A 12877-nucleotide genomic window follows, 5' to 3' on the forward strand; every position below is an offset into this window, starting at 1 on the left:
AGCACAGCAAGGTCAGTTTCTGAAACTCTTGCTGATATTACCATTCCCAGCCAAAAAAACTTGGCTAACCTTTTAATGTTTGAACAAAAACCCAGTGAATGACTTGCCAACTAAAGTGGTTTCAGTTTAAGAATCCTTGAAACTACACTTGTTTCTCTTTTGAAAGAATACACAGAAGTCAGAACTGATTTAAGAATGAATGTTTATTGAGTGTCATGATGTGTTTATGGCACAGGCATCTTCTATATTATTATTTACCTCCACTATTTGTGACAAGCTTTAATTTGTCATGTGTCTCTTATCTAATATAGTGGTTATCTGTATTTTATGCAAGTACAGTGGCCAAAAGTGATGTCCGTTTTGTTTATAATTATCCTACAAGTTCAATTAAACCATCTTAATGAGAGGGAAATAATTTAAATGTATTTAAAATGTTTAAAATATGAGAGAAAAAAAAAAAAAAAAAACTTGTTTAACAAAATGATTTGCCACAAAATGCAAAGTACAGCTACAGGTTTTATTTTACTATACTAAAAAACATTAAAAAAATAAATAAATAAAATAAAATAAAAAAAAATTCTTAAAGGAAAAAGCATGCATTGACCACAATATGATGGTTATTAATATTTTGTTGGTTCTAACTTGTTTTTACACGCATTCATAATTTCTTTGTATGACAGCCTGGCCAAAAATAATATATGGCATTTTGGCATGTTATTATCACAAATAAAACAACTCCAACCACAAAACATTTAACACATTTTAAAACAAATATTTGAATAAAAGGGTACATTTAACTTGAAATAAATTTACCCAAGTGTACCGGATTGGATTCATCCTGCGATCGCCGTTTCATAACAATGGGATGGAGTCTTGTTTTATTTTTGCATGTTTTCATACTATTTGTATTACTGTTGAAGTGTGGATTCTGGAATCCACTGCTGCTTCAATATATATCTAATGAGTGATTATAATCAAGGTATTAATCAATATTTTTTTCCTTCTAAATATCAAATGAGTTGAATGACTAGGCTTGTGAGATTTTACTTATTGAAGTTACCAGTGTGATTACTGAAATGTTCTTTTCATGTATTCTCTAATGTCTGTATTATATATCAGAGAGGTGACTGAGGGTCTGGGCCAATGCCAGGAATACAGTAACAGCGCTTGCTCATTTAGCCCGGCTTCCAGAGATGAAATATGGTCTTGTTTAGTGTTTGAGAAAGGTCTTCAACTTGTGTTAAAACATAAAAGGGTCATTGGAACCAATTTAAGGGACCATTTCTTTGTTAAAGCTTTACTTTACTGTGTTATATTAAAGTGTCCTCTCCTTGAGAGAAATAAAGTTAGATTTGGTGAAGTACACACCCGACACAGAAACCGAAAAAAAAACGTATGATGAAAAAATTGACTTGCATGGTGTCAAAACACTCTTTGTCCGGAATCTTCACGAAATCTTATAAAAACTTTCCACAAATCCGCCGGAGACTGTCTTCTGGCAGCGAGAGACAAAGAGCGGAAACACAACAATGCTTGACTCTGACTGACTATGTAAAAGGTATGTGTTACATTTAACCCCGTGTTAGGCTGTGCCCCGCACTCTCCTGTTTATAGTTAGATCCTGGCCAAATCCAACCTTGAAGAAGCTGTGTGTCGGTGTGTGTGTGTTAGTCTGCTAGGTTACAGGTTAAGGAACCACTGGCATTATTGGAGATTGACTGAGTTGTTGTTCGGGACATGTTGGCGCCCAGTAACCCAAATCTGCGACCTGAAAGGTCACGACGTGCCTAACTTCAGGGTCCGAGTGTCAGCTGCATAATCGATGGAGATATGCCTCAGTCTATCTGTTTATGTGTGGAAAATAACTATGTGTATCTATTTCTTAGCCAGTCAGAATAATTCAACCTGAAGCAAAGATGTAGCTTAGACGTGTGTGTGTGTGTGTGTGTGTGTGTGTGTGTGTGTGTGTGTGGGTGTGTGTGTGTGTGTGTGTGTGGTAAGTGGGGCGCCCTACAAACTCCTGTGTGAGTCTTGAAGCTGAACTTCTGCTGATGAAACTGCAAACTATCTTCAGTAAAACTTTTCTTTAATTTATTATAATTCTGACTCTTGTCTTAAATTGACTGCACTTCTGACTCTGGGTCTTCATTCCTCATATCTGGTTCTGGGTCTTTGACTGTAAATCCCCTTACACTGTATTACTGTTGTTGAATCATCTTGTGACTGAATATTGAATATTGACTATATAGCGTCAAGTGAATATTGACGCTAAACCCTTAGACATTTCAAAATATGTACAATTTATAAGCATTAGTGAGTGACATGTATGACCAGCAGAGTTTATAGTAAAAGTACTATCACTCCAACAGGTTAAACTGATAGATGCTATCTATCTATCTATCTATCTATCTATCTATCTATCTATCTATATATACTGAACAAAATTATAAATGCAACACTTTTGTTTTTGTCCCCATTTTTCATGGGCTGAACTCAAAGATCTAAGACTTTTTCTATGTACACAAAAGGCCTATTTCTCTCAAATATTGTTCACAAATCTCAGGTGTGGCATATCAAGATGCTGATTAGACAGCGTGATTATTGCACAGGTGTGCCTTAGGCTGGCCACAATAAAAGGCCACTCTGAAATGTGCAGTTTTACTGTATTGTGGGGTCCTCCCAAAAGAAAAAGTCGATTGTGGCCTGTGGAATGCTGGTCCACTCCTCTTCAATGGCTGTGCGAAGTTGCTGGATATCGGCAGGACCTGGAACACGCTGTCGTATACGCCGATCCAGAGCATCCCAAACAAATTCATTCATGCTGACTGCAGGAATCTCCACCAGAGCTGTTGCCTGTGAATTGAATGTTCATTTCTCTACCATAAGCCGTCTCCAAAGGCGTTTCAGAGAATTTGGCAGTACATCCAACCGGCCTCACGACCGCAGACCACGTGTAACCACACCAGCCCAGGACCTCCACATCCAGCATCTTCATCTCCAAGATCGTCTGAGACCAGCCACCCGGACAGCTGCTGCAACAATCAGTTTGCATAGCCAAAGAATTTCTGCACAAACTGTCAGAAACCGTCTCAGGGAAGCTCATCTGCATGCTCGTCGTCCTCATCGCCTGACTGCAGTTCGTTGTCGTAACCGACTTGAGTCGGCAAATGCTCACATCCAATGGCGTCTGGCACTTTGGAGAGGTGTTGTCTTCACGGATGAATCCCGGTTTATAGCAGACAGTGTGTATGGCGTTGTGTGGGTGAGTGCTTTGCTGATGTCAACATTGTGGATCGAATGGCCCATGGTGGCGGTGGGGTTATGGTATGGTACAACTTTTTTTTTTTTTTTTTTTAATTCACTGTTCAAAAGTAAATACTTATTTTCTACTCAGCAAAGGTGTTCAAGAAATGAAATAAATAATGGTCAGACGCTGCTCTCAGACCGTAAACAATGATGAACCCAATCCATTATTTATCATCCCTACCGAGTGAGTCTTAAATCAACATCAGCATGATTGAGGAAATAGATCTTTTATCAAATAAGCATCAGTTTAGCAGGAGACAGGCGAGGACGGGGAACTCAATGTTCTTCGGGATAAGAGTGGGTCAGGGGTCTCCGTTCCACTTATGTCTGCATGTAACGCTGGATAAATTGGCCCGGCAGAGAGCCGAGCGGGTCAGTGTTGTTTGTTTTGACAGCAGGTTTCAGACCAGTCTTGTTTTAAATCTGGCCTTGATGTCACAGTGAGCGAGAGGCTCGGATTTGCACGGCTAAATTAGTTTTATATCTGTTCTCTACAAGAGTTTTTGAGATGAAGCATAGACTGAAAAAAAATTGTGTTGTTCTAGGTTAAATGTGAGCATGCATCTTCTTACAGATACAGTATTCCTCAAAAACAACAAAAACAGTCAAATGCAAACTCAAGAGTATTATGCAAACCTGTAAATATAAAATTACACAAATGCACTTTATGTATTTACTCTCACTTTATTAACTGATGTCGTTGCTGCTGACCTTTGATGATCCGATTAAACCATACTAATAAGCAAAAATGACTTTAGATAAACCACATTTGTGTTTAATTTTTTTTTTTTTTTTTTTTTTTTTTTTTTTTTTTATTGCTAAAGTAATAGTGTTGAACTTTTGAACTGCTGTCCAGAATGACAGCACATGTATACAGTAACGGCCACGCATAATGGTAATTCAAAACTATTTTATTACATACAAGGTGTCAGAGTGAAAATGTAATATGTGGAAAAAAGAGAAGACAGAAATGAAAAAAAGACCAGACATATTTACAATACCGTTTCCCACCTCAATAGCAGTTCAAAAACTGAATTATAATTTACAAGACATTCACAAATCAATTGTGAATGATGCACGACCCTAACAGTGTTGCAGTGTCTGAAATACGTGACTGATGTGTGTGTAGATTTACACATATGGCCATACAATGATAAATTATTCAGCTCAGTCTTGCTTATATTTCATTGCTAAATCATGTGTTTACACACAAACACCACCTTCACCCTTAATAAGCATTTGGCATGCTACTGTTGGCAGAATGAATTTTGCTGTAGGACTAATAAAGCTGAAATCAAATAACACACTCCGCAAATGTGCAAACCCACTTGGAGGCACCATTTGTAATTTCCATAATGATGCTACTGAGCAAAGGTTTTCACCAGAAGACTGCAGAGCAAACCTCCATGTGTGAAGATGCTCAAAAACAGTGTTCAACACTATATATCATGTTGATTGTTTTCCTTGTTTTCAAATATTTTAAATCTGAGTGAAGAATAAGACCCTAAACTTGGTTAAAGGAATAGTTCACTTTGAAATTAAATTTTGGTATGTTTTAGCTTACCTCAAGGGCATCCAAGATGTAGGTGTCTTTTTTTCCGCAGTAGTTTCAATTTTGATATTTTTAGGTCATACCGTTCTTGTCTGTCAGTCAGATAATGCAGGTCTATGGTCACTGTCTCAAAGAGCATGCACAAAGTCCAAATTAAAACAATTCCCCATCGTCCAAATTAAACAATTCCCCATCGTAAGTACACATTGATGGCCTAAGACACGAAACGAGCGGTTTGTGTGAGAAAACGAACAGCATTTATATCGTTTTTACCTCTTATACACAACCACGTCCAAGTGATCTGAGGGCGCAGGCGCATCCTGGTGTGTGACGTGTGCGCAGACTGGTGCATAGATATATACACTAGATGTTGCCTCGTTCCAATGAACTGCCGTAGCCAAGGCGGCATCTATTGTATATATCTATGCACAAATTTGAACTGTTTCCGTATGATAAGACCATGTATATCTCTTAAAGCAGCTCAAATGTATATGCATACTTTGATTTTATCACATATGACCTATTGTGCAATAATCTGGGGTCAGGCTTCTCAATCAGTTGTTAAACATATAGGTTATAGGACTGACAGACAAGAACGGTTTGACCTAAAAATATCAAAATTGAAACTACTGCGGAAAAAAAGACACCTACATCTTGGATGCCCTTGAGGTAAGCTAAAACATACCAAAATTTAATTTCAAAGTGAACTATCCCTTTAAGGTGTTTATCTGACAACGTTATTTGGCAAAAAAAGGCAAACTATCTACAGGTTTTTTATTTTATTTTAATATAATAATAATAATAATAATAATAAACATTTTTTTTTAAAAAAGCATGCTCTGACTACAACGTCATTCATATTTCGTTGGATCTCTCTTGTTTTTGAATGTGTTCATAATTTCTTTGTATGACTGCCTGGACGAAAATTATGTCGGCACAATCTGGCATGTTATTATCACAAACAAAACTTACAAAATCTTTAACAAAATTGTAGTAACATTTGAATAAAGGGTGAAGATGTCCATTTTCCTAGGCCAGACATCTCTTCTGGTCATGACTGTATCCTTACACAGTTTCAAGAGTTAAAACTAGTAATAGAGCAGTGCATCAGCCAGACCGATAACTCAATATAATTGGCCAATTTTATGCATCACTCAATAATATTCCCGCTTGACTGGTCATCAGAAAGGGTAGCTCTACATTATGTCAGATTAGCTAGTCAAAAAAAAAAAAAAAAAAAAAAAAAAAAAAATGCTGTTAATTTATTTATTTAGAAATTATTAAGCATAATTCGATTAAAATTTCAGCATATGTCAGTCAAACATGGTCAATAAAAGGTGATTCCTTCCACACACACACACACACACACACACACACACACACACACACACTCTCTCTCTCTCTCTCTCTCTCTCTCTCTCTCTCTCTCTCTCTCTCTCTCTCTCTCTCTCTCTCTCTCTCTCTCTCACACACACACACACACACACAGAGCTTGTTTAAGCTTGTTTATGATCTACACTATGATCTGATCTAAACAGCATCATGAAAAAAAAAAAGCATGACATAAGAGCTGACATTTCACCCAGGGCTGAGGAATAAGTGTAAGTGTGTGTGTGTGTGTGTGTGTGTGTGTGTGTGTGTGTGTGTGTGTGTGTGTGTGTTGGCCTGCAGTTGAACAGGTGTTGATTGATGGCAGGGCTGAGGCGTCATGCCTCACAAAGCTTGTCAAGACTTTAAGCTGAAAATTGCCTTTTCCAAACAACTCTGGAGTTGAGAGGTTGTTTGGGGGGTTGAAAGTGTGCAATGCTGTGTGCATGCGATATATGAAACTGTATTAAATTGAAATTGATTGCTGTGATGTGCTGCTGGGATATGATAATTTCTGACACAAGGAAATTATTTGTGTGGGTATGTTTGCTTAAATTGATTAATTTAGTCATTAAAACCAATCCATATCCTCCACCCCTCATATAGTGCAAGATATGTTGACTATGAATATGAATAAGACTGTAAATACATGCACTATTTCTAAAAAAAAAAAAAAAAAAGTGTAGTACAGAATAATTAGCACTTTGAGTTAAACATGCCTGGTTTCACTCATAATCATATTCGCACCATTATTATCCTTTAATGATTTTACATTTACTTGTCATCTTATTTAGTTTCTTGCTAAAATCTTCCTTTAATTAATATGATTATAAAATAGAATGTGCAATGTTATAAAGTGTTTTACAGTACAGAATTTCTGCAAGAGATCATTATTTGAGTTGCTGTGATCATAAGTAATGAATATACGTACGGTAGGACTAGGTGGGGAAAAGAAGGTTTTAGCTAATGATATAGTGGAGATATACACTACTATATATATACAAATATATATGTATATTAAATATTGAGACATGAGATTGAGTTCACAAGAACGAGGCGAGATTATATTTTTTCACAGTATTTTTCAGAAATCCTCAACGACGAGATACATGACTAGGAAAATAGTCTGATTCTACTAATCTTGTAATGAATGTCATTTCAGTTCTACTTTCTGAGTATTGATTTATCGAATGCAGTAAAATGCAATACAATAATATACAAGCACTGTAAAAAGGTTTTGCCACAAACAGATCTAGTCCACCAAGACCAAATACATGTACATTAGTATTTCCATATTCAATAACATGCTAAAATTATTCATAATTAGGTAACACTTTATTTTACAGTGTCCTTGTTACATATGTTACTTGTACTTACCATAGTAATAACAGTAAATTATGCAGAATTACATGCAAGTAATCAAATCCTAATCCTACCCTAACAGTTACTAAGTACATGTAGTTGTTTAATATTACTCAGTACTTAAATATATAATTACACTGTAACAATGACACCTTAAAATAAAGTGTAACCCATAAATATCATAATTTAAACTTTTGTCAGATATATACCTTAACTTTTATGGTCATTAAAAACAAACTTCACTTCTGTCCTTCCACTGATTAGTAACACATTTCCATAAGCATAGTTAGACAATAAACCCTCTTAATAAACCCTGACAAGTTCAACATTGAAATATGATGATATAGACAGTGACAAAAAACAATGCAACAAAGCCCAGTGTAGTGGAAATGGCTTCTCGCCCTCTCCGTCCGGTCCTTTTGATCCGTGTTGGGAAAAATGAGTGCACAGACCATTTGCTGGGAGGCCTTACCTCAAATGGGTCTGGGCAAAGAACCCCTATATCCACCTTTCATTTTCCATTTCAATCAGCAAATGCAGTCATTACCACACTCCATTTGCTGCTGCATTATGTTGACAAAATAGCCTATTACTAACATGAAGTTGGAGAAAAGCAACAGGACTTTTTGCCTGAATTAATTCCAGGCTTCAACCAGAGCTAGAATTATGACTTCAGAAATGTTGCATTGCAGGCCTCATTTACCTTCTGCAAAACACGGGCCATAAAAAGATCTTGGAAGTGGAAATTCTGTTCCATCTCACATGCACGCATTCATCTTTTTATGGCTTGTGCAGGCCAGTGTTGAAGACAGCATGAACATGTACAGAAGCAATGCAGCTCAAAACGGCACGTGAACACAAACAAATCACTTAGATTTAAATAAGGAAGGACATGTCGGAAATGTACAGTAAGGAAATGGAGGAAAATAGTGTGAAGGTGTCATGTCGTTTGTGTCCATTATAAACATATGCGATGACCATGAAACATGGCAATGACTAGTATTTGATTTATTTATTTATTTGATTGGGACAGTGCATGTTAATGAACAAAACATGGAATACATGCATGTAAACATGCCGGATTGTAGCCAAAGGCTAATTTCCATCCGTAGTCCCACGGGCTAAGATCACACAGGTCACAAAACATTGCAGAATAAAATTTACATCTACAGTAAGTACATCGTTTATCAATAAATTATCAAAAGTCCTTTATACAATGTTCACTTAAGACTTTTCAAATTGATCATATTTTGAAAATCCAATAGTCTATGTTTTTTAAGAACATGACAGTAGTGGTGGGATAGCGTTTTTTTATCAAGTGTTTTTAATGCCTTTTTATAGAGACTTTCTATGGTTTGAAGTGTTGTGGGGCAAGCCAGAGACCAGGTAGTCAAGCAATAGTCAAAATGAGAAATAATCATAGAATAAAAATATGTTTTAGCAGCACCCATGGTTAAATTATTTTGAATATGCCGGAAATTTTGAACATTAAATTTGACTACCTGTGCTACTTTTTTTACATGACTTTTGAAGCAAAGTGTTGGATCAAGGACTACCCCAATGTATTTAAATTCTGAGACCAGGTCAAGTTCCACTCCATTCAGAAAGACATTTGATCTGGTACATGCATACAGTTTTTCTGGTGTTCAACTTCAACATGAGGCATGAATCCTTGAGCCAGTCCTGCACATAGAATAGAGCAGCTCTGAGATCAGCAGCTGCTTGTTGGATGGTTTTTGCTTGAGTGTAAATTACTGCGTCATCCGCATACATCTGCAAGAAGATGATTGGACATGAATTTGGTAGGTTATTAATAAAAAGAGAGAACAGAACCGGCCCAAGGATAGACCCCTGTGGGACACCAACTCCAGAATCTAGACAAGGAGATTTGACACCATCTATTACCACGTACTGTTTCCTGTGGGACAGATAGGATTTAAACCATAAAAGTGCTTGATCAGAGATGTTAAACTGAGTCAACCTGGATATTAAAATCTGATGGTTTACAGAGTCAAAGGCTTTCTTCAAATCTAAGAAGACAGCCCCGACACAAGGACTCTTGTCAAGCAGACCTTTTATGTTTTCTGTTAACACACACTGGGCACTATCGGTGGAGTGATGGGTCCGAAAACTGTAAAATATACGGTTAATATACCGGAAAATATAAATAAAAAGTAAAGTTAAAGTAAAGTTATGAACTCTTAAACTCATAAATTAATAAACTCTGAACTCTTAAACTCATTTAAACTTATAAACTCTAAACTCATTTAAACTTATAAACTCTAAACTCAAAAACTCATACACTTATAAAGTCTAAACTCATAAACTCTGAGTGTGCATGTCTGAGTGAGTGTGTGAGCGAGTTAGTGTGTGTGTGTGTGCGTGTGTGCGTGCGTGCGTGCGTGTGTGTGTGTGTGTGTGTGTGTGTGTGTGTGTATCTATCTAACTTATTTATCTATCTATCTGTCATAAACTTCAAACTACTGTAAACTACTTTAAACTTCAAACCACTTCAAACTTCTTACATTTAAAGCTCCCAGCTCCCAAGTAACTCCATAGCAACCAAACTTGAGTACCCTAGCAACCGTTTTGCAAGACCTATATCTCTGTATCAGAACATTGTATAGAGATGAGGTTTGGCTCTTTTGACTCATGCTAGCAAACAGCACTTCCAACAAGCTACACATGCTAGCAGTGAATAGCTACATGCTAATAGCGATTAGTCAAGTGTTAAATCATGCCAAGATCATGCTAAGAATTCTATAAAAACTCCATAGTAACCATCTGTGACAACTACCAACCACCTAGTAACACCATAGCAACAGCCCAGAACACCCTAGCAACCGCCTAGCAACCACCCAGAATACCTTAGTAACCGCCTAGCAACACCATAGCAACCACCAAAACACCCTAGCAAATGCCTAGCAACACCCTAGCAACCACCTAGAATACCCTAGCAACCACCTAGCAACACCCAAGCAACCACCCAGAATACCCTAGCAACTGCCTAGCAACACAATAGCAACCACCAAAACACCCTAGCAACCGCCTAGCAACACCCTAGCAACCCCCCAGAATACCATAGCAACCGCATAGCAACAGCATAGCAACCACCCAGAACAACCTAGCAACCGCCTAGCAACACCCTAGCAACCACCTATAATACCCTAGCAACCACCTAGCAACACCCTAGCAACCGCCCAGAACATAGCAACCACCCAGAATACCCTAGTAACCACCCAGGACACTTTGGCAACCCACTAGAAACACCCTAACAACTTTTAAACTTTAAACTACTTCAAACTTTAAACTATTTTAAACTTTAAACTACTTCAAACTAATTTAAACTTCAAACTAATTTAAACTTCAAACTATTTAAACTAATTTAAACTTCAAATGATTTTAAACTTTTAAACTTTAAACTAATTTAAACTTTAAACTACTTTAAACTTTTTCAAACTTTATGGTCCAAACTTTCTCAAGCCAACTTAAAGTTTGTCTCGACGAACTAGATAAGATAAAGTTGGGGCAGATCTGATATGAACCGGGAGACTATTCCATAGAAAAGGCCCGATCACCTCTATTTTTTAGTCTTGTCCTTGTTAGTCTTGTCCATATCCCAACATATAGTAAAATGTTTAAAGGGGTTATATGTAGAATTCATATCCTTGTTTTTAGCGACACCGGTGGCTGTTAAGTGAACAGCAGCAGAAACATATTGCATTTTACATGTACATTTTATGCATTTGGCAGATGCTTTTATCCAAAGTGACTTACATTGTATTTCAAGGTACACATTTACATTCTTATCAGTATTGCTCATGCACACATATATATACTCAGTTCTTTTTCATTCTTCACTTAGGGATAAAAAAAGATGGAAAAATCTTTGCATCGATATACTGTTAACTATATTCAGACGCCATCTACACTACTGAGAGCGACGCTGGTGAGCACTCTCCTCTTAATAACAATATAAACACAACAAAAATGACAGTAGTGAGAAAACATCAGTTCAGAAAGCATCTGGGGCTTCATTTATAACCGTTGCATCCACACAACACAGGGCCTGACAGAGCCGTACGCCACTTCCGACGCATACGTTGTGATTTATAAAAACAAACTTGACTGGAACATTTATGCACCTGCACGCAAACTCTGACCCGTGCGTACGAACGGTTTGGAGACGGAGCAGTTTGGCGACACCGATGGTGAGCTGGAGTTAAATGTCTTTTTGGTCACTTTTAGACAGAAAATCTAAAGAAAATTATACAGAAAGATAATACAAATATAATTTCACTCACCAAGCCTATCACTTGAAGCAAACATCCATCCATTCTTAAATCGCCAGCGAGCGAGTTGAGCCGTTTAGTGAAACTGACGCATATTTATCTAACGGCAGATGAAGTAAAACCGTAAATCTTCATATCTAATCATATATACAGTGCATGTTCACAATAACAGTTTAGATAAATAAAAGAATGATTTAAACTATGTTTTACTTCTGATATAAACATTTAGATTAAATATGTCATTCTCATTAATGGAGTTAAACACTTAAACTACATGAAATCATTACTGAGAAGTTACAACATTTTTTTATATTCAATAAATATAAATATTTGTTGTGGATGCGATGCTTTTGAACACTTTTCCTCTGGCATGCTGTGTTATAATGTTTTGACTACAGAGATAATTGCTTATCATCATATGCATTGCTTAACAGCAGATTGATAGTGAAAATATGCACAACAAGGTCTATCTGTAAAAATATAAATCAATTAAAAATACTATTTGGCCAGTGGAAAATATTGAGTAAAACTGTATATCTAATGTATTTTACACTATTTGATGCATTTATTCAAAAGCAAGGTAAGATATAGGCTACTATATTATTTTTATCAATGTAATGTGACGGCACATCCGTATCTCATATTTTCCTAATGTCTTGTACCGTTAAACATGTTATCGCGTGGATGAATAATCATATGCAAATGATATGCAGATGAGGATATGCATAGTAAAACTAGGCGCTGTAAGCTCAATTATGGTTATTTGGGTGAATTCTGCGCAGGTTCTGGCATACCAACGGTTTTATAAGTCTGGATATTTTTAGGGCGTACGCCATTTTTGGCTTTCGGGCGCACGTACACTTTTAGTAAAGATCCTACACACAGTTTTATATAAATGAGACCCCTGATCACAGTGATGCGGATGTTTGCACCAGCTCTCATTATGTCGACAGAAAAATTGCACTGTTATGATAATTTGATTAGAACGTATATTGTT

This window comes from Squalius cephalus (assembly GCF_949319135.1).
Source record: "Squalius cephalus genome assembly, chromosome: 5".
NCBI classification, from domain to species: Eukaryota; Metazoa; Chordata; class Actinopteri; order Cypriniformes; family Leuciscidae; genus Squalius; species Squalius cephalus.